Source organism: Uloborus diversus, chromosome 5 (assembly GCF_026930045.1).
Source record: "Uloborus diversus isolate 005 chromosome 5, Udiv.v.3.1, whole genome shotgun sequence".
In the NCBI taxonomy this organism is placed as follows: domain Eukaryota; kingdom Metazoa; phylum Arthropoda; class Arachnida; order Araneae; family Uloboridae; genus Uloborus; species Uloborus diversus.
Window position 1 is genome coordinate 51940796 of NC_072735.1, and position 25399 is coordinate 51966194.

A 25399-nucleotide genomic window follows, 5' to 3' on the forward strand; every position below is an offset into this window, starting at 1 on the left:
ACAAATGTATCATTTGCAGTATTACGCTAAGAAAGAAAACTTAATTCCTCTTTTAGAATAAATCTAAGGCTATTGCTAGTTTCTGTAAGCAAAAATATTTCGTTTTTCTTCTTTTGCCTTACTTTTATACTTTTTTTGAATAATAGATAAATGTTAACTAAAACAGAAAATTATTTTGTGAGAATTGTGCGATATCGGCTTTTTACTACTGATTCTGATTTAAAATTCTAGCATTCATTTTTAAATAATAAACGCAGTTTCAATTTTTGCTGATTCCTGGATGAAACTTTTACTCTTCCTTTCGTTTAGAGTTTGTTGTAAGATTTATTAATTACTGAACATTGTTATAACAAATGTTGGATTTACTTATGGCCGAACTATTTAACGAATTTAAATTTGATAAATAAAAAAGAGGGTTTTGAAGTTCACAAATAATAGAGTTATATTACTGTTTACCCAAAGAAGTTAAAATTTCAACTTACATTCGAAAAAAAAATCACAAAATAGAGCAGCTATATAAGTGGCTCTATCACGAAAGTAATGGGACGGAACTGACGTCATAAATGGACAAACGTTTGACGCCAATTTAGGGATATCTTGAAAAATTTAAAGTCAAAAATAATTTGCCAAATTTAATGACGAGCGTACATGAGCACATGCAACCAGGTTTCTGTTTCTTTTCTTTTTTTTTTTAAATTCCCTTGAAAAAAGAAATTGTTGTTGTACTGACGCTAACCAAATTTTCAAGTGTGAAAAAATATGTTTTACCTTAATACGAATTATTATACGCATGACAGAAATTAACTGTAAATATACAGGCAAAAATAATGACCTTTTAACTTTCTACCACAGGCAAAGCCGTGCGGGTATCGGTAATACAAAGTAAAGTATAAAATCTAAGTCAATAAACTCTCCTTAATTTAGAGAACAGTTCGTCATTAGCTGTCTTTTTTTTTTTTTTTTTTTCATGTAGAATCATAATAGTTCAACAAACTGAAACAGAAACACAAATCCCATCCGACTTCTTTTTGCTGCCTGCATGCGCACTGGTTGGTGTTACTGTTATTGATGTATATATATATATAATATATATATATATATATATATATATATATATATATATATATATATATATATATATATATATATATATATATATATATATATATATATATATATATATACAACAGGAGATACATATTTTAAATATTTAAATATAAATTCAAAGACATTGAAAAAATGAAAGAATAAATACTAAAGTGTACTGTAATGCCAGCGCAAAGCAGCTAGAAACAAAAACATTACAAACACATTGATGAATAAACAATCTAAATAAAATTGAAGATGCAAAACACAAGAACATAAAAATGAAAAAAGGTGAACCAGGGACCAACACTTTCTCAAAGGGAGGATCCGTCCCTAAGTTCACAAGGCCCTTTCTGTTTAGCGAGAGGGAAGGTCCCAATAACTTGCTACCCTCCCCGAGAGCCTTGGAGGAAAATTGAACATGAAAACATACCTGGAAAATAATTAACGAAAGTTTATTCATGTGAAGCATCAAAATTCTGATTGTTTCTTCTTTTTTTATGGTTCACGTGAATACGCTTTCGTTAATTATTTCCAGGTATGTTTTCTTGTTTAATTTTCCTCCAAGGGGCTCTCGGGGAGGGTAGCAAGTTATTGGGACCTTCCTTCTTGCCTTCTTGCTAAACAGAAAGGGCCTTATGACTTTAGGGAACGATCCTCCCCTTGAGAAAGTTTCAGTCCCTGGTTCATCTTTTTTAATTTTTATGTTCTTGTGTTTTGCATCTTCAATTTTATTTAGATTGTTTAGTCATGGATATATATATATATATATAAAACAAGAGATACCATTTAAGACAAATTTAAAATAGAAATTCAAAGAAATTGAAAAATCAACGACATTTATTTTGACTGTTTGTATATATATATATATATATATATATATATATATATATATATATATATATATATATATATATATATATATGTATATATAATTGCTTCAAATAGCGGCGGGGGAATAAAATCCCGATTATTGTTTAAAAAAAAAATCAGTGATGCACTTAGGCTAATCACACTTTTACCAAACACACACGACGTACCTCCTAATAAAAGTGCCCCTGAGGCTTGCGCAGAATCAAAATGGTTGTGCGCGAAACACTGATAGACACCTCTATCGTCACGGACCACTGAACTGATAGACAGGACATCTGTGCCAAGGAGCCGGATTCTCTCATTCGTGGTGACTGGCCGTAGATCTTTTGTCCAGGTAATTCCGTACAAGGGATATCCAGATGCAGTGCAATTGAAATGTGTCGCTTGTCCGACAGATATTGTTTGCTGCTGAGGAGTTACACGCACTTGTATAGGAACTGAAATGGAAAGCAAAAATAAATGCAAACATTTTTATGAGGCCACTAGAGTTGGTTGGAGATACTTTTATAGCAAGCAGAAATTATGTTGATGATATTGTTACGTTCATTTTACTCCCTGTGTGTAATGTAATCTTTTTCATGTCAATGTATTGTACAAGGGCGATAATTTACCAACGTAGTAAAATATGCGTTGCAAACTGTAAGAGTGTTAAAATATAAGTGGAGAAAAATAAAAGAGCAAAAAAATATACCATAAAAGTTTCACTTATTTATTAAATAATCTACAGATATATCATAATTGCACTTTTTTGTGACGTTATGCAATATATCAAGTAATTCATTCGTCATTCTGGTCAAAAACAATAGAGAAATATTTTGTTTTGGTTGTTCTTATTTATTTGTTTGTTTATAGTTTATTTATTTGTTTATTTACATATAAACTGTTTTTATGCTCAGCAGTGCTTTGCAGATAATTGTAGTGTCAAGCTAAAGCTGCCTTTTTTTTTAAATTTAATGTTTGTGCTATTAGAAATGGCTTTGAAATGTACTCTTGCACCTTTTAAGTCAATATGTAAGGGAAAAACCTAAATAAAAACTGGATTAAAAAAATAAAAGTGATCTAACCTCTACAGGAGTCGGTTAACTGTATACGCGTAATGTTAAGGTGCCAAATCTTATGTACCTTTTTCCTCGAAAGTTTAAATAGCATAAACATTTTTATATTGTTGATATTTAATTATTCAGATTTTATTAAAATTCCACCGATGTCAACTATTCAAATAAAAAAGACTGTTTTTAGCCACGAAATAGCTATTTAGGAAAATGCCCTTGAACAAAAAATCATCTTCAACACAGTGATCATATCAATAAAATGGGGTGAAAATATCAGATCAATACGTACATAGTTTTGTTGTGAGAGTTGACATTTGATAAAATTGTGTTTGGAATTTAGTTGTTAATCAACTGATCGCATATAGTTTTTTTTTTTTTTTCAACATTTAAACTTAGGTACTTTCAATTGAGATAGGGACATGACACAGTTATTGTTTGAACTCTTTTGTTTCATTGTTTATTTTTTCTTTAAATACATAAAACTGAAAATTTATTTATTTTTTTAAATGGTTTTAGGGTATCGAACCCCCCTTTAAAAAAATTCTGTTTTTTTTAAGGGGGTCCGGGACACATTTTGAAAAAAAAAAAGTATATTGAACAGTTTAGATTTTTTTGCCTTGACTCACTATCTATTTAATAGGAAAAATCATAAAATAAATAATTTTTTAAACATGTTCATTTAAATTAAATTTATTTAAAAACTAATAATGTTGCTTTAAATCGCTAAAACTCAAAATATTCTTGGTCAATTTTCAAACTTTTTCAAAAAACATTTTTTAATGTCTAAACAATCATTTTTATCCGGTATTTTAAAAATATTAATTCAATTTAAAAAAAAGGAAAAGAATCAAAGAAAAAATTAGAGGAATTCTATAAAACTTTTTTTTAATCACATTTTTTTTCACTAAACTTTTTTTTTTTAATTTGTAGAATAAAAATTAAAATAAACTGTTTGAAAAAGATGTGCTCCAACTTTCATTAATTTATCTTTATCAGTTCTTGATTTATAAGAGTTTGAATTTTCAAAAAATCCTCATGGAGCATCATAGAGAAAAAAGCATTTAATGTTTTAGAGTTAAAAAATAATATTAATTAAATGCATGCTACAAAAATAATTTTATCTTTACTCAGTTTTTTTTCAAACGTGCTGTATGACTACTTTTACTACTGTTCTTAGCATGGCCGTATAGTTAACTCAAACTCTAATTTAAGTTTTGGATCAGCTTTAAAAACTTTCGTTTGGTTTTGGATTTATGTTGGAAAGATAAATTAAAACCAATTTAGTTTTGATGTGGACTTAAACTGGATTGGAAAAAATCAAAACTCAATAGCTTTTATTTTCAGATAGTAAAATTACATTGCAAGGAAGGGAAATCATACTTATTTTTCTTTCGATCAATATCAATCATGTTTGAAAATCAATAATTGTTATTATTATTTCAACCTTCAAAGGCAATCTAAAATAGAATATGTAATTGTTATGATTAGACACAGCTTACCTTACCCTATATTATTTGTTGAACGATGACTTGACTTATTTTTCGTGTTTGACCAAGAAAGCTCTCAGTTATAAAACAAAAAAGCTATTTTTTCCCCTTATGTGTATTTCTGTGAAACAGAAAAAAGAAGATGTGTGGATTGTATACATTTTTTGATGCTTAACCCTCCCAAGAAAATCAGAGCTAATGAGAAACCCTTTTTTTTCACAAAAAAATCAATTTTTCCATTATTTCCAATTTTTCCAGGAAAAAAACGGTTTTTTTTCCACTACTTAAAAATTTCCGAAAATTATTCATCTCTATCCCAGACCCACTTAAAGACAAATCATAGATCCTAGAGCAGACATAAACAGTTAAAATCCTTATTGATGAGTATATTAATGAACAATTATCTAAAAAAAAAAGAACCATTAAATGCTGAATATTTAATTTAGTTTTGAACGTTAAATTCCTACATTGCTACATTAAGACCGCTATTCCGGAAGTAAAACGAATATGTTACCTCAGAGTTCTAATTTTTACCTTCGAACAAAAATAAATTACAATTTTGTGATTCCCTTTAATGTAGGATGACGAATTTTTAATTGTGCTTCGTTTGCGAAAGCAAATGCCAATAATGAGTTTTTAAGATGTTTAAGAAAGCAAGTTTTGGATAAGCGTGCATAGAAACGTAATTTTCATTTTTTTATTACGCTCTACTGAATTTCCACATTTTCTACACAGGGTTTTTTTTTTTTTTTTCATTTTTAGCAGTTTCAAAAGAAAGGTAAAGGCTTTTCCGTACCGGGTTACTCGCATTACTCTAGTTTTCCTCAAATGCAATTAAGTAATATAAAACCCATTTGGCTTGGAATCCATTATTTCAGAATCAGACTATTTTTTTCTGAAAAATGGTATTTAAATCATTTTCAGGAACAAAAGTTCAAGAAATATTTCCTTTAAATGAGTCTTTTAAAGCTTGGTAATAATTTCGAGAACTTAAAAAGTTCGTAAACAATGCTTACTTAACTTTAATCAATTTAATTATTCATAATGTGATGAAATAAAATTATTGTAAAACATTTTTTTAATTACCTAGCTAGTATTTCAAATTTATGCATATTTTGTTTTTATTGTAATAAAAGCAAACTGACTTAAAATGTGTAATGAATTGCGATTCCAATGCATTTTAATTTGAAAATATTTTTTTATGAATTACATCAAGCAATATTTAGTTTTTAATTTCTGTTTAAGAAAATTTTCCGGAGTAGAAAATTTTAGCTAGATTCATTTATATCTTTTAATCAACTTAAAGATTTTAAAATTTTGAAAAGTAATAAAAACCTACATTGTTGCTAATTCATATATTAAAACTCAGTTTTTTGCTCTAAAAATTTCATGCGGCTATAACAACGAATTATTTGCACTTCGTAATTCTATTTCTAGATCATTTATTCAATTTTTTATTTGCATTTTACTTTGCTAAATTTTTCTCTCTTCACGGCACACTTGTTACGTTCGCATATCTTTACTTTTTCTTCGAGTTTTCACGTTAATACCAAGTTTTACACACATAAGTAGAATGTTAGCATGAGAGAGTACTGACAATATTAAAGTCAAATAATAATTTATTGTTGGAAAAATCACAAAAGGTTTAGTATAATGTTTGCCGCCACAAGCATAAATGCATGACACCGAAAATTAAGTCATAATGACATAAAAGTTGTTTATGATGTCCTCTGTCATCTCGTTGCAATTACTGTTATGGCAACTCTGATTAGTCCAACCTTTTAGGCTGTACAAGTCACCGTCCCAAGTAACGCCATATAAGGTTAGTGTGTCGTATAACAGAGGACAAAGCAAGCCTAAGAACGATGATAATGTGTTAGGGGCAGTCATGTGACACACTTGCTGTGTTTGATTGGGCATTGTCTCGATGAAAAGTGGCTGCTGCGATTGCCACGCCTGGCAACACATGTGACTGAAGGATGTCCAGAATGTACCATTGAGCGGTCATGGGTTTGTGAATCCAGATATGATCGTATATTTTACACGATGTCACCCAATAACTTCTGTAACAGGTGTTAATAAATATTTAACACCTGTAGGTGTGATTGCTGAAAAAGCAAAGACGGAATTAGGACGTTCATACCATCAGCTGTGTCAGGAGTACTATCGCGTTTGACGGAACTGCAATAGAATGGAACAATTTCGTCTTAGCGAAGAATCTAGGCTCTACTTGGGCAGGGGCGGCAATCATGTACTTTTGTAGAGGCCCCGTTGGTAAAGCACTAACATTCCTTTTTCTTTTCAGTGGCATATCACCCCTACAACAATTCTATGCCAAAGGGTACCATCTGTACCGAAAACATGATTATCCCTATCTTTGATCCATAACGCCATTACACCCGGCGGTAAATTTTACTCATGCTTCAGTTACATGTGTTTCAACTCATGATCGGGCATCCAAAAGCTGGTTTTCAACACGACAATGCTTGACCGCACATAGAAAAGCTGACAAAGCACTGCATGCATCACCCTATCATAATTCTTTGTCTGGCTCTATAACCTGATTTAACACAGATTAAGTACATCTGGGGGCACTTTAGATCGTTAGAGGGGACAACTTACAAGTTAGATCGTATTGGAGGCCCGTTTATAGAAACTTTTAAACTAAATGACGCAGGATATCACACGAGACTTTTGTGCTTAGGTGCGCGGTAATATCGTCTGCAGTAGATGTGACCCTGCAAGGTACTAAAACTTGCATTCATTTGGGATTTTTCCCAGCTTTATATGATCATTTTGCTGCGATTTGTAAAAGAATTTCTCATATTCACATTATATTTCTGCATGTGAAATTTCGGGAATGAGTGTGCTTGAGGTTTCCTCTTTTTTTTTCTTAAAATATTCATATTATCATTTCTTCTGGAACATTTAAAACATTCGCTATATGCTATTTACTTTATCTAGTGCAATGTACGTTATTTCAGTTGAATTGAGTACACACCTAACCACGGCAATAGAAACTCAAAGCTTGAGAAAGCTTTGCGGCAGTGGTCACGCTTTGCAATCACGATCGTGTAAGATGCCCAACTAAAACTTCATGAGCATGTCATCCTAATTATCAGACTTCGCGAAAAGGAGCACCAAACACTGATGAGATTCTTGTGGTCAAAAGTTATTCAATATAGGCGGAAATTCACCAGAGACGTTTATCAACATATGGAAAGTGCTTAATCCCATAAAAAGTCTTTTCTCTTATTATTATTATTATTATTTTTTTTTTGTGTATCAAAAGGATTAAAAGTGGCACCACCACAGAAACACAAAATAGAGAATTGGTCAATAGGGTGGGTCGAAAAAAATATTTTTTTTTCTTTTTTGAAACGCTATACCGTGGAAACTTGCCCCTAGGGTAGGTAAGTAAGATGCAGATTAAACAGAGAAAAAAATTGAGTCCCCAGCTAGCGCATGGCACTAGAAATTTCGATATTTTTCGAAAATCAAGGCATTTTACAAATTTTTTTGCTATAGTCATCCAATAATATTTTATTCTGCTACAGTGAAAATCCTTTGCAAAAAGGTTGAAAAACACAAAAAAACATGTTAACTGGCCAATTTTTTTCAAATTACTTTAGCGCAAAAAATTTAAAAAACGGTAAATTATTGCATTTAATAGCATCCTAAAGGAAAGTGTAGTCAAGTATCCTGAGCTCTATGCGTTAAAAGGCCACTACTTGTTTTTTTTTAACTTTACACATCTAATTGTAAAAGAATGACCATAGAAAGGGTATTAAAAGAACAAATTAATCTTTAATTTCTATTATAGTTACATACTTACTAAAAAATACAAAAAAAAAAAAAACAAGAAAGTATTGCATTGCCAAAAGTCTCACAATTTTTGGGTGGGTAAGTGAAATTGCACTTACTAGAAAACTTGGGCATCGATGCTCTGGATACTATAGTGGATCTTATAAAACCATCTCGATTCTTTGTGCCGACGACTTTTTTAGCTGCTTCAGTTACTAACTTCACGCAGCGTTCTACAGCTTGAGTGTGGCATGGGAACTTACCGAAGTTGCATTCGTCAGCAGTTTCACCAGCAGTGATTTTTGCCCAAACTTCATCATCAGATACTCTTCGTAACAATGGAGGGGGTGTTAGTGTTGTGGTATTCCAATCAATTATTTCAGTGTAGTCCGTTGCCTGGAAGTTAATTTTTGGAGGTCGAAAACATCTTATTGATTATTGCCTTTTCTCTATTTCAGAGGCTAATTTTCTGGCTTTTATAATTCTTCTAAAGCCTAACTCTCTGATATGTTTTCTTTCATTTACTATCATCCTAAGGAGCAAATGCTCTGGATGGGCAAAAAATGCATTTCTTTCGATCACGGGATCAATTATACAAATCAAATTCTCTGGTAGAAATCTTGTGGACTTTATTACTTCAAAAATATGTTCAGGACCATATGTTATGTACTTACTTTTCTTTATTTTAAACCATACAGGCATGTATGACTTAAGAATGAAATGTACTAACAGTTTGAGCTCATCTGAAGGACTGTCTACGCTTATATATAGTCTTAAAACTCTGTTAGCTGTTGTCAGCCATCGTGAGTGGGAAAGAGGGCCTGGTTCACGAACAGATAAGTCCAAAGGGCAGCTGCCTGACTTTATAACATAACTTATGTCCAGCAGGTATTGCTGATCTTTGCTTAAAGTATTTAAATCAATGACTGGAAGCTCAAAATCAATACTTTCAAAAACCACTATAGGAAGTTTCTCGCACTTATTGAGCTGGATACCGATTGGGCCACTAAATGATTTTGGCCCAGTCGTTTCTCCATCTAAGGCTTGGAACAAATGCCGGAACGGCAACTCGTTGAAGTGCAAAAGGCAAATCCCCCACTGTAGTGGTATTTTAACTTGATGTTCAAAAAAACGTATAACGCCTGTTCTCCTGTTAGTAATTGTACCGTCACACCCTAAAACATCTAGTTCGTCCAAAGAAAAACCACTGTCAGTCAAATAAGATTAAATCTATTAGCTATGTTCTGAGCAGTACCACTTGAGGGTGTAACGTGTCTAACATAAACAGATCCAGGTTCTTGTATTAAGGAATAATGTTCCTCTTTTAGAGTTCTTCGAAAATGTTTTTGGTTGACATTCTCAATTGCAAGGGTGTTATATTTTCTTCCATCGAAATAAAGTCCTTGGAGGGGACTGCGTTCTTCCATGCTCTGGTTTTGAAGTTCGCTACGTTTTGTTCTTTTTTCTCTTCTAATTTTACTTTTGTCAACAACGTGGGGGTGGTCTTCATCAGTATCAATACCAACATCTTTTAGCACGCTTGAGGCAACAGCACCCGCTGCTCTGTCCGAAATTCCGAAGCGATCACAGTTCAATGCAGTATTTTTTAGTTGTATACGCATCTGCCAAAGTTTCTTAGTTCCAGCATGCGACTCAGATACTTCTTAGTTTTTATCCACTTCATATTCAGCTTCTTCGGAAGAACTAATTTCAATATCAACACTCTTCGAGCGTGATGGCTGGGATGTCAACTGAATTTGGGATTTTCTTTGTTCAGTTAATTTTCTTTTATGTCTTTTAGTTTTTTTTTTTTTTTTTTTTTGTTTTTTTTTTGTTTCTGTAACATTAACACCTCTGATTTTACCTTTTCCAATATTTCTTTGAAAATACATGAACCTCAGCTCAAGTGTGGGAATTTTTTTAGCTTTTTCACATGCACAGAAAATTAATATGGGACATTTACATACCTCAGGAACTTTTTGACAGCTGCAATAGTATTTCATTGCGCACTTACATAAGGCCATATCAAAGAGAAACATTGATTTTCTCTTGAATTCATCAACTTGCTTTTTAAAGGATTCTTTCTCTTTATCTCGTTTAAATGATTTCATTAATTTGCGGTAACTGTCATGATAGGAATTTATTAATTGAACAGTTCTGTAAGTTGTCACAGACGGTATTGAAGCTTTATCATATAAAGCTTTCACATTAGGAGCTACAATATTCGCAACTTTGGAAAAACTAAAAGTCTTATTAGTCTCTAAGGCAATAATATTATATATATTGTTCATTGAAACAGCACCGAAGAACGTCTTCATACGTAGGAAGCTTATTCAAAGGTAAGTCTTTCGGAGGACCAAATACAGGACACTCAAATTCACTTCGAGTTAACTTCTTTGAAACATTCATGAGACAATGCAATAAGAAAGCACAGTAAACCCGCAGCGCATTAAAACACCAGTCACTATCTGGGTCAAAGTTCAAACTGACCCCCGGTCGGAGAGGTCACAGAATGGTACGGCAAGCGTGCACACAATACATTGTGGGAAGTGTGGTGAAAAGCTTGATATCTTAAAAGGGGGAGAGGTGAACAGAACAATGAAACAGTAATGGTGACGCGCCAGACCAGAATTACCGCGCGTTTAAATGCAATAATTTACCGATTTTGGAGTCTTTTGCGCTACCTCAAATTGAAAGATAATGACCAGAAAACCTTTTTTATGTGTTTTTCAACCATTTTAGTAAAGGATTTTCACTATAGCACTATAAAATATTATCGGATAAGTACTACAAAAAAATTTGTAAAATGACTTGATTTTCGAAAAAAATTGAAATTTCAAGTACCATGCGCTAGCTGGGGACTCATTTTTTTTCTCTGTTTAATCTGCATTTTACTTATCTACCCTAGGGGCAAGTTTTTCGCGGTATAGCGTTTCGAAAAAGAAAAAAAAGTTTTTTTCGACCCACTCTATTGGTCAACCGTCTATCTCAACCATTGACGACAACAGTCAACAATGTGATATGACTATAGTAGTTAAGACAAGTTACTACACACGAGGTCCCAACTTCGTTAAATACCAGTCTTTGTTCTGACTATGGAATGATCCACGAAAACGTTCAGGATGTTTTGCAAAAAAAATATGTTGATTTTTTGGATTTTTCATATGAGGGGCAGTAAGAGGGCCAAAATTAAAAATTTGGAGATAACCAGTGCAAATGGTAGGTGAACCTCTCCTCTGTCTTGGGGCAAGATACAGTACTTGTTGCCTTGAATGGTGCTTCTATACAGCATGGTTTAGGAAAGAAAATCAATAAAAGCCTAAATGAGATGTTATCTTTAAACACGTTTTTTTCTCAAAACTTGAAAATGTCCACTTACACCTCTTTGCTTCTCACTGCCTCATATGATAACTTTCATCTATTTTGCAAAGCTTTCGCCAAATTATCCCGTAGCTATAGTGCAAACGCGAACAAATGGCCCTTGTAAATCAGTTGAAAAAATGAGTTCATTACTTAAAATAGGTAAAGGAAGAAATGACATATGCTATATTTATTAGTTTAGATACATTTTGGTGACATGTATGTTTTTTTTAAAATAAGTTTTATACAGAAAAGGAAACCATTCTTGAAAAGCAAAAAAAAAAAAAAGAGAAAAAATAAAAACAAACAAACCATTATTATTACATTTAGACGAAATCTTTTAATCTTTCTTTCTTTTTTTATAACTTTAATGTTTTTGTGCTTTTGTTGACGCCTTTTTCATTCTTGATATTCTTGTTTTTTATTTTCTGTCCTTTCTAGTAAATTTTTCATACGTTTTCATTGTGTATATTCATACTTTTTTACCATTTTCCTATGCATTTTAAGTTTTTCTTCTATTCGAGCCTTTTTCTTTTCTATGCAGTCACAGTTATTTAAACTTTCCTTTCTTGCCTAAGTAGAATTGGCTTTGTCGTTTTTTCCAATACGATTTTTTCTGTGTAATTTTTCTGTGTAATGGGAACTAGGTTTGCTTTTATTTAGCTTAAACTCGTACCTGTGAGAAAGCTTGTTTTTACGATAGTTTGCTGTGCTAATTGTTCTTTAGATCCAATTGATTATTTGGTTGCTGCTCTCCGTTTATTATTTAAGGTACTTACTGTTTCACTTTGTTATTTTTGTGCAGAAAAAGTACTTTACTCTGACCAAGCTTGCGACGATATTACGCATCGCCTTTGGGAAGTACATTTGCATTTACAAGCGTAATTAATCTTGATTGAAAAAGTGGCTTTTTGTAACCCTGAATGTACTTATAATCAATGAGTATTGTGTAATTTGAAATTCATACGTTGCTATAAGGTTTGTACTATCGAACAAAGGCAAAGAGTTTGAAAAGGTAAACAATTTCAGTTGACAATTAAGTTGGGAATAGTAGAAATAAATCACTGAGCTTGTGTTTGTCGCCTGTCTGCTTGTCTGTTTATGAGTCGATAAAACTACATTCTTAAAGGGCTTTTTTTTCTGATGCTGATCTAAACATGATCACATTTCATCTATTAATATGACGAAGTTTATGCACCAAAAATAAGTATTAAAAACAAATACGTTACCAAATTCGTCTCATAAAAAAGTGGAAAAATATCAAATATATTCTTTTAGAGGTTAAAAGTGCGTACAAATGCGTGTGCGTGATTTTGTGTGCATAATAATTACAAAAGATTTAATATAAAAAAAGCTAAGAAAAATATTTTCCACACTTATAAGAGTATTTTTGTAACGTGTCTAAGTGTCGGAACTATCTATTTCCGTGCGAGAATAATGCAATTAACAATAGATTAAACCATGTTTCCTCAATTTAGCTTACAAATTCAATCTTTAAAAAATTTTAAGGTACCAGATATATTCTTTTTATTTGTAAAAGTGTTATCTTGCACACAAAAACGTGTCAGTGCTGTTGAGTTCTTAAAAACTATAAAAGATTTAATATAAAAAAAAGCTAGGATAAATATTTTTCACTTCTAAGTGTAATTTACCTTCTAAATGTCTTAACTGTCCATTGTTGTGCAAAAATAATGCAATTATCAATTGCTTTAACTACGTTTTCTCAACTTAGCTTACAAAATCAATATTTTATAGATTGTAAAAATCTCAAATATATTCCTTTAAATATTAAAGTTGTTATACGCACACAAAAGTATGTGATTGCTGTTGTGTGTTTAAAAGTTATCAGATATTTATTGTAAAAAAAATTTCGGATGAATATTTTTCACGCTTGCTGTAAGAATGATTTTTAATACGTCTAGAAATATCACTACATGTTTATGTGCATAAATAATGCAATTATCAACTGAGCTTATAAAATCATTCTTATAAATATTAAATCAATTGTTTTAAATATTAAAAGCGTTATAATGCACAGACAGGCGTTTGTGAGCATAAAACGTCTAAAAGATTTAATATTTAAAAAAAAAATCTGAGAGAAATATTTTTCACTCTCATAAGAGTGATTTTGTAATGCGTCTAAGTGTCCTAACTATTTATTGATATTCATAAATAAAACAATTATCAATAGATTAAACCACGTTTTCTCAACCGAGCTTTAATTTAGAATCAGAAAAGATTTAAATCTAGGTATACCTTTTTATAGAAACTGCAATTGCATTTGGTTAGCGACATGCCTAATGATATCGGGAAAAATCTAACTTCATTCAAGTTCATTTCTCAATTCAATGGAAAAGTCTAAAGTAATTCAGAAACATCTCATTCTCTGAGTCTGTTTGTAGAGTGAGTTTGAGTGTATGCAATGCAGTACTCGTGGCTGTTCATTCAGCTAAGACGATGAATACTGGATCAAGGGTTCTTAGGAAGCCGAAAGAGACTTAGCCCAAATGCAGCAGTTTAATCTCCGGACGTATGTATGGTCACGCGATTTTCGTATTAGGAGCAATTTAATGCTCTGCAAGCATCATTTGTAGCGGTGTTTATCTGAAAGGTGGAAGCTCAAGCAACTCGTATCATCAGTTTAATATAGACCTTTAGAATTTTGTACATTACGATGTGTAGCAATGGTGTTCTAATGTCATAGTTAGAGAGAGAAATGGCGCTACGGACTTAGAATAAACACAGCCCGTTTATTCATTCTTGATGCATTAGATAGGAATTTCTCTAGATTAAGTAGCTGAATATTCGTTGATAAGGGCAATAGATCTTAGTTATAGGTTTTGAAAAAGGTGATTATATTGTATATGTATGTAAATATATTTTACAACGAATTAAATATAAAGCTGACTTTTATATGATTGAAATACACGGCCAGCTCAATTATTTCCAGCCGAGGACTGCAGTTTCGTGCTTATTAGCACACATCAGCCCGGCGTAAGAAGACTGAGCTGGAGATAGAAAAAACTTAATTAAACCAAGAGTGCCAAACAAACTGGTAGCTAATATAGAATTATCACAGACCAGACGAGTAAGAAGCAATGGTTCGGTTCAACTCGAGGATTGTAGACAAGGCATGGTATATTCAGTAAATTACCGCTCATTAGTGACCAGGACTAAAGCAGAAATACTTGAAATACACCGCCAGCTCAGTCATTTCCAGCCGATAACTGCAGTTTCGTGATTATTAGCACTCATCAGCCAAGCGTAGGAAAGTGGGTCTGTGCTAATTCTATATTAACTACCAGTTCGTTAGGCACCCTTGGTTTCCTTAAGAGGTTTTTCATTTTTAGCTCAGTCACTTTCATATGATGGGCTGATGAGTGCTAATAAGCACGAAAGTGCAGTCTTCGGCTGGAAATGACCGAGCTGGCTAAGTATTTCATGCATTTCTGCTTTAGCCCTGGCTAATGGGCGGTAATTTACTGAATATTACTTTTATATGTTTGAAAGTCAGTTAGATCATTTTTTGACTTATCTTTTTCTGAAAGGTGGCAGGTCAAGCAACTCGTATGCCTTCTTTTTAATAAAGCATTTTAGACTTTTGCACATTATGATGTGCAGCAATGAAGTTGTAATTTCGCAGTTAGAGAGACTAATGGCGCAATGGACTTAAAATAAATGCAGCCATTCCTGATGCATTATGAAGGAAGTTCTCACGATTAAGCAGTGCAATATGCGTAGATAAGTATAAAATATCTTAGTTACAGATTTTTTCAAAAGGTGAAATTAGTATAAGTGCGTGTTAATATAGTTTGGAACTTAATAAATATAACGCTTTTTTATCTCTTGGTTATATAACAAAACACAATATACATCTGATACAATTTCTGTAGATATATCATCGCCTCAGAACAGCAATAAGCCATTTATTCCTAGGAATAACAGTTGGATATTGTTGATACCTATTGTTGCTTGGAGGTGACGATACATCTAAAGTCTACTCTTAAAACATGTATTTAGTTATCATTATAGTAAATTTAGTAGAGTGACTTATCATGAATCTTAAACGCAATATATGAGCTGAATTAAAAGGGGAATATTTGGAGGATTAAAAAATTACTCATATAGTGATCAAAAGTTTTTATTGTATCACAAAATTCTAAAACTGAGCTCTGGATTTATTTATTTATTTATTTATTTTTTGCAAGTTATACTCGTATTTACATACATTTATAATACAATCAGCATTTTCAAATTACGATGAGTAGCAATGGAATTATGTTATCATAGTGAGATAAATGCCGGACTAAGTAGTCTGATCATTCCTTCTTGATAAATTTGACAAGAACTTGAGATTTAGTAGTTGAATTTGCGTTGATCTTAGTTACATATTTTGTGAAAAAGAATTGTATTTTCCATGGATGTAAATATAATTTGAAACTAATCAAACATCTGGGTAGATGAATTTGCTTTAATTGCTACAATAAATCTACAACAAAACCCACGGTGAAGATTTTTAATTTTGCCAAAAGTGATTCTACAAGTATTATAAATATTTGAAAATATACAGTGCTGGTAAAAAAAATGCATCACCCTCGCAATTTCACAACAATGCGATTATGTGAGAAGTTTTCGTTGACCGATTAACGATGAATGTATGTGAAATTCTGCAAAACTTATGAAATAAGCATTTAACAGCAGGAATCCGAAAATTGTTTAAGTAGATCGGGGCTGTTTCCGGGCCAATGCAAACTGCTGACCCCATGCTCATTTTTTCCATTTCTGAACCTGCGTGTGAGTTTGGAGAAAAAATTACTTAACCCCATGTCAATTTACGTATAATGGCAGGATAAAGGTTTTTAAAGTGTTACTTACTAGTTTTGACCTATGGCACGGAGCAGAATCATCCTGGAAAATGACGTTTGGAACTGAAGTAAAGTGATCACGGATAGTATTATGCAATTTCTCCGCCAAAATGCCAATATACACCTGAGCGTTTACTGTTCCTTGCACAAAGTGAGCCCCACCAACTCATTGTTTAAAAACACATCCTCAAATCATCTGGGATACGGGATGCTTGACTGTGTGTTGAATGCAGTCGGGATGATATTCCTCTCCTTTTTCGGCGCAAGTGATGCAATTTTTTTTACCATCACTGTAGTTTTAATCACTGCAGCGTATAATTTGCTACACGAAAATTTTAATTCAGCATAACTGAGAATTAATTCAGACAGTTAGTTTTTTTTTCCATTTTTATCTGAGTTATTTACCTAAAAGAAGACAATCAAACTATTCGTAATATAAGTTTAATAAAGACCTTTAGAATTACTTACATTATATTGTGCAGCAATGGGGGTGTGCGAATGCAGTTTCTCTTTGAGAAATTAAGTTTGCCTAAAAATATGGTTTTGTGCATACGTTGATTTTATATTAATTTATATAAATAATTTGCAATTTATATAAATAGTTTGCTCACTAGAATGTACGTTTTGAGTTTCCTTTCAAAATCATTGGTTTGATACCACCACCTGTTTTACAGCTTTTTCTAATGGATTTGCTGAGTGGGACCACGTAGCCCCAGCAAGGGATTACTTGAATCCAATTTGTAAAAATAAAAATAAAATATAAAGAGTTAAAATTGTTGTTTAAAAAAGGTTGCCGCCGTTAAAAAGAGAGCCGCAGTTAAAAAGAGAAGTTGCCGTTTAAGAGAAGTTGCAGTTTAAGTTGCCGCAGTTGAAAAGAGAAACGGTGCAGCGGACTCAGAATAAATACGAGCTCGTACATACCGCTTGTTCGTTCTTGATGCATTAGATAGAGAGTTCTCAAGATTACCTCCATGAAATTGCGTTGATTAGTGCAACAGATTTAGTTAAATATTTCAGGAAAGATAATTATATTGCATATGTATGTAAATATACTTTAAATTTAATAAAATATAAAGTTCACTTTTATAGGTTTCAGAGTTAGATCACTTTTTGGGGTTCCCTTTTATCTGAAAGGTGGAAGCTCCAGCTACTAATATCATCAGTTTAGCTAATTAGAACTAGTTTTGAGAATTTTAGCGATATTCTACTAGCGCCACTAACATTTTCAGTATCAGAAGGGGGGGGGGGGGAGAAGACGTGCCGTTTCCAAAATCGTGATACATAAATATGATATATGCAAAACAATACCTACTTAAGATGTACCGTTAAGTGGGTACTTGAGTCTCCAGAAAAAAATGTTTAAAATCCGTTCTAGTCCTATAAAACTCAATGTATAGGCTTCAAAAACCTTCTCCATGACAGGTAGCAGTACTAGGCAGAGGTTGGTGCACGAAACAAATTTTCAGCTATTCCCACCTTTTTCTGAATGAGGTTATGATTGCAAGTTGTCTAAACAGTTGTTTTTAGTGTCTACAAACTTTCACATGTAAGTTCATGGAAACATCTGATATCATCAAGGTAAAGATAGCTTTATATTTGCATTCTATATCTTATTAAACCCAACGTTCAAGCAGCCCCAGACCACATTTCATCACTAAATTATATTAAGTAAGGTTTGTAATCTTTTAAGGTAGGCGAACATCCTAAATATTCTTTTCTTCAATATTCATTGCACCTTTCTAAAACTTTATACGATTATTAAATATGAAATAAATAACACATTTTGTCTTCTTATTTATTGAAAAAATAATTTTCTATAGGTTTTTTTTATACATAAAAAAGCCATATTTTCAGCAAAAATCTACCATTTCCTTAACATTTCAGCGCATTCACTTTTTCATAATTTTTAAAACTTTTTGCATCCATCTCTTTGTTAAATACCAGAGAGTGATATGATCCTCCAATTTGGAAATAATTAACTAAAAACAGGTTTAATGGGCAAATATTTGAAAAGTTCCCCCGAAAAAACATGCTTTCTGCCCCCTAAGTTTAATGGATCATTATTTCAAAACAACATATTGCATGTACATTAACTTTTCGAGGTTTATATCACAGTAATATATTCAATTATCATTTTTGCAAAGTTTCAAATCTTTAGAGTTTATACATTTTTCGTTAGAGCTGTTGACGTAAATAAAAACTTTGAAAACGTGGTTATGAAAAAAATCAAGAAAGAAAAAGTAAATTTCAGTTATAAGCAGTACGTTTGGGTTTAGTAAATTTCTTCTAGTTTTCTCAATAATTCACCGATTAAAAAAGGATTTGCAGATTAAGAAAGAAGAGCACTGAGACTGTATAAACTTCTCAAATTCTCAAAATCGACTGTTTTCGAAAAATAGGGTGTTCACCTACCTTAAAATAAAGAGGTTAGTTGATATTTATGCCCTTTTATTTGCAGATGCAGGGATGGAAAGAGTCCGAAAGTAAAAGAGAACCCCTTGAAGTAGGAAATAATCCGGTTTACTAAGACGAAAAATTACGATTCTATCCACTTTCAAAAAATTCCGGAGAAATGCCTTAGAGAGTGTCATCATCCCATTTTGACTTAAGTATGTCAACTGTAAGAAGGAAATTAAAAGATAGTTCACAAAACAAGTCTGAGCATCCTGTAGTATTTAGTAGCAAGGACGAGCAGGTATTAAAAAATAAAAGAGAAAATAAATCCACCCAAACCATTAAATTGAGGAGTTTTCATTTTTTCTAATCTTTAAATAATGATCATTTCAATTGGTTTTAGCAAGTTTGATTATATTTCTCTTTGAGAAATTAAGTTTGCCTAAAAATATGGTTTTGTGCATACGTTGATTTTATATTAATTTATATAAATAATTTGCAATTTATATAAATAGTTTACTCACTAGAATGTACGTTTTGAGTTTCCTTTCAAAATCATTGGTTTGATACCACCACCTGTTTTACAGCTTTTTCTAACGGATTTGCTGAGTGGGACCAAGTAGCCCCAGCACGGGATTACTTGTACCCAATTTTTCAAAATAAAAATAAAATATAAAGAGCTAAAATTGTTGTTTAAAAACGGCTTAAGATGGTAGTAGAACGCCTGAAAAGTGCTAAAAACAAGGTTATCAGTTTACATTATGATTTTAACCAAGAATTCAGTGTAAAACTCGCAAAAATAAGAAATTTTGGGCCCAAGTCGCCAAGTCGCCTCCACTTTACGGTATGCCTATTTTTTTTCTATTTTGATTCTCATAAAAATTTTCCTCGATAATTCAATACTAACTAAAGGCATTAAAATCGGTTAACTAAGGATGCTGCTGGTGCTTACATTGACGACAGTTTTTGAAGGTTAACCCTCAGAATATTTGGTTTTAACACAGTTTACCAATTCTAATGCGACAGTTTATATCCATATAAGAACTGCTGTGATCAAATCCTCCACACCAAAAATTATATTTTGGCAACGCTATTTTCTGGCACGATGTTTAAAACCAGATAAATCTTCTCAAAACTACGATAGGGTGCCCATGCAGATGTGTATAAACGTTTTCAAAAAGAAATTGAGATAAGTGTCGAAATAAAAAAGAAATTGAGATGAGTCGCGAAATAAAAAAGAAATGTGTTTAAGTCTAAAGAAGTTTTTTTAATGAATTTTCTGTCTATAAACATACAATACAGGGTGTCCGAAAAGTCCTTGACCATTTAAAAAATTCATAGAAAACCAACAAATTAGATGAATTTGCGGTTTGCACCACAATACTTCACAGGCTCAAGAGTTTTTGTGACATCGCAAAAAAATAAATAAATAAATAAATAAAAAAAAATAAAAATAAAAGGGGAAAAAAACAAGAAGAAAAAAGGCAGCTCGCAGCCAGGGTGTCAGTATGTGCTATGCTTGTAATTCTTCGTTTAGTAATTTTCATTCCTTTTTGCGTTTTCCCATGTCAATAAAAACGATTTAAAAGAAAATTCTGAATCGTTTTTGTTAAATGATTGCTTATTTTGTTTAAACGATTTAAAAGTTACTTTTAAGCCATTTTTATTGACATGGGAAAACGCAAAAAATAATGAAAATTACTAAACGAAGAATTACAAGCATAGCATATATTGACACCCTGGATGCGAAATGCCTTTTTTCTTCTTCTTTTCCCCCCCTTTTCATTTTATTTATTTATTTATTTGTTTTTTCAATGTCATAAAAACTATTGAACCTGTGAAGTATTACGATGCAAACAGCAAATTCATACAACAATGTGTCGGTTTTCTATGATTTTTTTAAATATGTCAAGGACTTTTCGGACACCCTGTATATCTGAACCTATTTCAGAGAAAAAACTAATTAAAACCGATCTCTAAAACAAAAATATGTATTCTGTGCAAGGATTTTGAAAAAAAGAAAAAAAAAAACTAATATTTTTATAGGCAAGATCATGAATACAGAATAAATAATGTAACGGCGAAAGAGGTTATGTGCGGTAAATTATTTGAGCCTTGCTGCGCCCAAGACTATTGATTCCCATTAAGTGTGGATCATTAGATCTGCTTTTCAGGGAGGGCATCCGTCTTTCTGCCGTCCTGGCCACATCAATCACTGCGACTGTGATTGCTTTTTCTGCCAGGACTGTGGAGATAAATATAGTCCGGGAATTTATTCTGCCTATAGCTGTGGGGAAATACTAAAGTACAGGTGAAAAGAACGATTTCTGATGAATGCTATGCACAGTGACATTTATCTTGGGGTCTATTGAACCATGAAGTTACGCTTAAATAAAGTGCGTGTCAAAAATTACGTCGAGTTTTGAACATTAATTTTAGGCTTAATTGCTGTTTTTGGGCATTATGCAAATTTAGTCTAGCCGTTGAAAGCAGGTTGAAAGCTGAATTGAGAATTTTATATTGCTTTTGAATTTTTTGGACATGCTTTGACTGTATTTTGAAATTTAGAACACGTTATATAGTAACAGTCGTTGAAAGCAGGTTGAAAACTGTGTCGATAATTTTGTATTGCTTTTGAATTTTTTGGACATGCTTTGACTGTATTTTGAAATTTAGAACACGTTATGTAGTAACAGTCGTTGAAAGCAGGTTGAAAACTGCGTCGAGAATTTTGTATTGATTTTGAATTTTTCGGACATGCTTTGACCGTATTTTGAAATTTAGAACACGTTATGTAGTAACAGTCGTTGAAAGCAGGTTGAAAACTGCGTCGAGAATTTCATATTGCTTTTGAATTTTTTGGACATGCTTTGACTGTATTTTGAAATTTAGAACACGTTATGTAGTAACAGGAAATGTCCAACGTTATTTAGCACAAATAAACAGAGTACTGAATAGACTGGTTTTAATTAATGCTTACAAAAAGTGCAAAATTATAACTTCATGGAGCATTACGCGTACTTTCGGAATATATTTCCATACCGTGTTTTTTCTACCACATTGACTCTACAATATAGAAAATATTTTACACTAAAAAAACAAAATGTTAGGAACATCTCGTTGACAATTAATAGTGATTGCGTATGGTATTTATGAGTTGTTCAACATACAATGTTAATGTTAATGTTCTCATCTGTAACCATTTGAAAATAAATGTATTGCACAATCAAGTAAGTAACACTTAAATAAAAATGATTGATGATAGTACATAGTTAAATTTCTGGACAGTATGTTAAAATTTAATAATTATGTAGTGAGTAAGGAAATTATCACGCATATGGTTTAAAATATATATATATATATATATATATATATATATATATATATATATTCGTGGAATGGCTCAAAAACAAAGATTATTTTCAAAAGTTCAAAAAGTTTTTCAAGTCAAAAATCCACATTTAAATTACTTAAGTTCATTCTTGAAATCAATTCGTAGGTGCTATTAACAATTAATTTTATAATATTATTTGCAATATACCAGTTATCACTTCCTGAGACTGCAGTTTCGTTCTTATTAAAACTCCTCGGTCAGGAATAGTGAATATCCGAGCTGGAGGCAGATGTCATCTCATTGGAGCTGAGAGTGCTAACAAACTGGTAGATAAAGTGGATTCATCTCACCAGCGAGTGTCCGCAGCATGTCACGGATCGACTCGTGAATTAATGGCACAGCTTAGGAATTTAACAGTAAGTTACCGCCCCTAAGCCGGGTTAATACAGAACTACTTGCAATATACAAGACAGCCCGGCTGTGATATCCTGAGACTGCAGAACGAAACCTATCGGATAACCAAGATGTCTGGCATATTGCATGTTGAGGATCGACTCGTGAATTAATGGTACAGCTTAGGAATTTAACAGTAAGTTACCGCCCCTAAGCCGAGGCTAAAGCAGAACTATTTGCAATATACAAGACAGCCCGGTTATGATATCCTGAGATTGCAGAACGAAACCTAGCGGATAACCAAGATGTCTGGCATATTGCATGTTTAGGATCGACTCATGAATTAATGGCACAGCTTAGGAATTTAACAGTAAGTTACCGCCCCTAAGCCGGGGCTAAGATAGAACTACTTGCAATATACAAGACAACCCTGCTATGATATCGTGAGATTGCAGAACGAAACCTAGCGGATAACCAGGATGTCTGGCATATTGCATGTTGCGGATCGTCTCGTGAATTAATGGCACAGCATAGGAATTTAACAGTAAGTTACCGCCCCTAAGCCGAGGCTAAAGCAGAACTACTTGCAATATACAAGACAGCCCGGTTGTAATATCCTGAGACTACAGAACGAAACCTAGCGGATAAGCAGGATGTCTGGTACATAACATACAATTCTGCCTTAGAACCGAACCGTACCATGCTGCGGACACTCGCTGGTGAGATAAATTTACTTTATCTACCAGTTTGGTGGCACTCTCTGTTTCAATGAGATTACATGTGTCTCCAGCTCTGTTATTCACTGTTCCTGACTAAGGAGTTCGAATACGAACGAAGTTGAAGTATGAGGATGTGATAACCAGGCTGTCCGGTGTATTGCATTAAGTTCTGCCTTAGCCATGGGTTAGGAACGGTAATTTATTCTAAAATTTATTTATTACACATTTTTTGGCAATTGTGAAAAATGTTGCCCCCACCCAACCAAACTGACCCCCAAACAGAGTAGGTATACTGATAGCTCTTAAAAAGTAATATATTTAAAACTAAATAAAGTAAAATAAATACTAGTAACACTTAAGCAAAATGCTTTGCATATTACAGTTTCCATCAAATTTTATGCTTAACTATTTTTTTTTAATTCCTAACCTTGTAAGAATTTTTAAGTCTTAAACTTTTTAAAAAGTAATCAACAGAAACGCTGTTCTAGAAATTGTACTTATCGACGAATTTTATATGCACTCATAAAATACAACGCCGCTTGCTCGTTCTAATTTCTATCACCATTTTTTCTTCTTCCGTTAGTATAAATTTTAAGCCTACATTATTCAACGCTCATTAACGCATTTATGAAATAATGCTTTGACATGAAATGAAAACATTTCCCTGAAGTATTATTAAAGGAAAGAAGCGAAATTTTATTGCTTCCCTAATCATAAAAGTTCCGTGTTCATTAATATTGACCAGCTTAAAAATAAACAACTTAGCTCCAGCAAAAATGAATTTTTGCCCTTTAAACGTGTTCACTTAATGTGCTCCGGATTCAATTAATCTGACTTCCCGCAGTTTGTTTCATATTTTTCAAGAAACAAACTGGAAAATTTCTCCTTAAACTTAATGCTTGCGATGATGTTCTTAAAAAAAGTTTTATAGAGTCCTCTTTTTTATTTTACGTAAACCTTTTATCGATATAATGAGAAAGATCCCAGGACATAAACACCGGCGATGGACTTTTCAGTAAAGGGAAATTAAAATGTTAACAATTAAAACTTTTTTATCATGTTCATTTCATGAACTCTATTTATTTCCTGCAGAACAAAGATGATAGTATGTTACGGAATATTTTCGTTGAAAAAAGAATTTTTATCGCTCACTGTTTTTGAAGACATTACTACAATGTCGCATTTAGGCTAAGTAATTTAGTTTCATCAAGTGCTTTTTAAGCAAATGCTGCTTGAAATTTTAGCACTTCTTTGAACTCTTTAGTGGAATGTGCTGTTGTTAGAAGAGTTTCTGTATTATCTTTAGAGCTTTATGTAATCCCATTGAATACTTACACTTAAACCTTCTGGATTACAATACATATTATGACAAAAAATAAATAAATAAACAGAAAAGTACAGCATATGTCATCTAATCTTTTTTAACTATAAAAAACTTGTGAAGGAATAATGTAACTAAACACAGGGTTTTCTGATATCGACTGACTCTTTTCAAAAATTTATAACAGGAAAACGGATAATGATTAAAAACCAGGACTGTGGAGTCAGAGTCGGAGTCGAAAATTCGGAGTCCGGCTAATTTGGGGGTAAGGGTGTCGGAGTCATTTGAAAACATGCCGACTCCGACTCCGGGTTTCTTTATTTCTTTCATTTTCACCGACTGTTCTAGCATTTTTTTAAAACTGACTACCAATTCTTTCGATTACATAAATAAAAATCTACTTGAGAGAAAATAACTGCCATCATGGCAATCAGCTGACTTGAGTGTTTACCGAACCTTCTGTAGCCGTCCCCTAGTTTACTAGCTTTTTAACTTAATTAATAGCAACTGTCAGCAAACGATTTTGTTGCCTAACTTTTTCAAGTAATCGCTTTTAAATAAAAATAGAAATATAGTATTTTGTTCGACCTCAGTTATAAAATAGCAAAAGGATTGTAACAATTTAGTAAGTCGAGAACAGTAGCTTAGGGGGAAACTTCTAAGAGTGTTCGACAAGTTCAAATATGTTCCGGCTCGAAAGTATGAATCCAA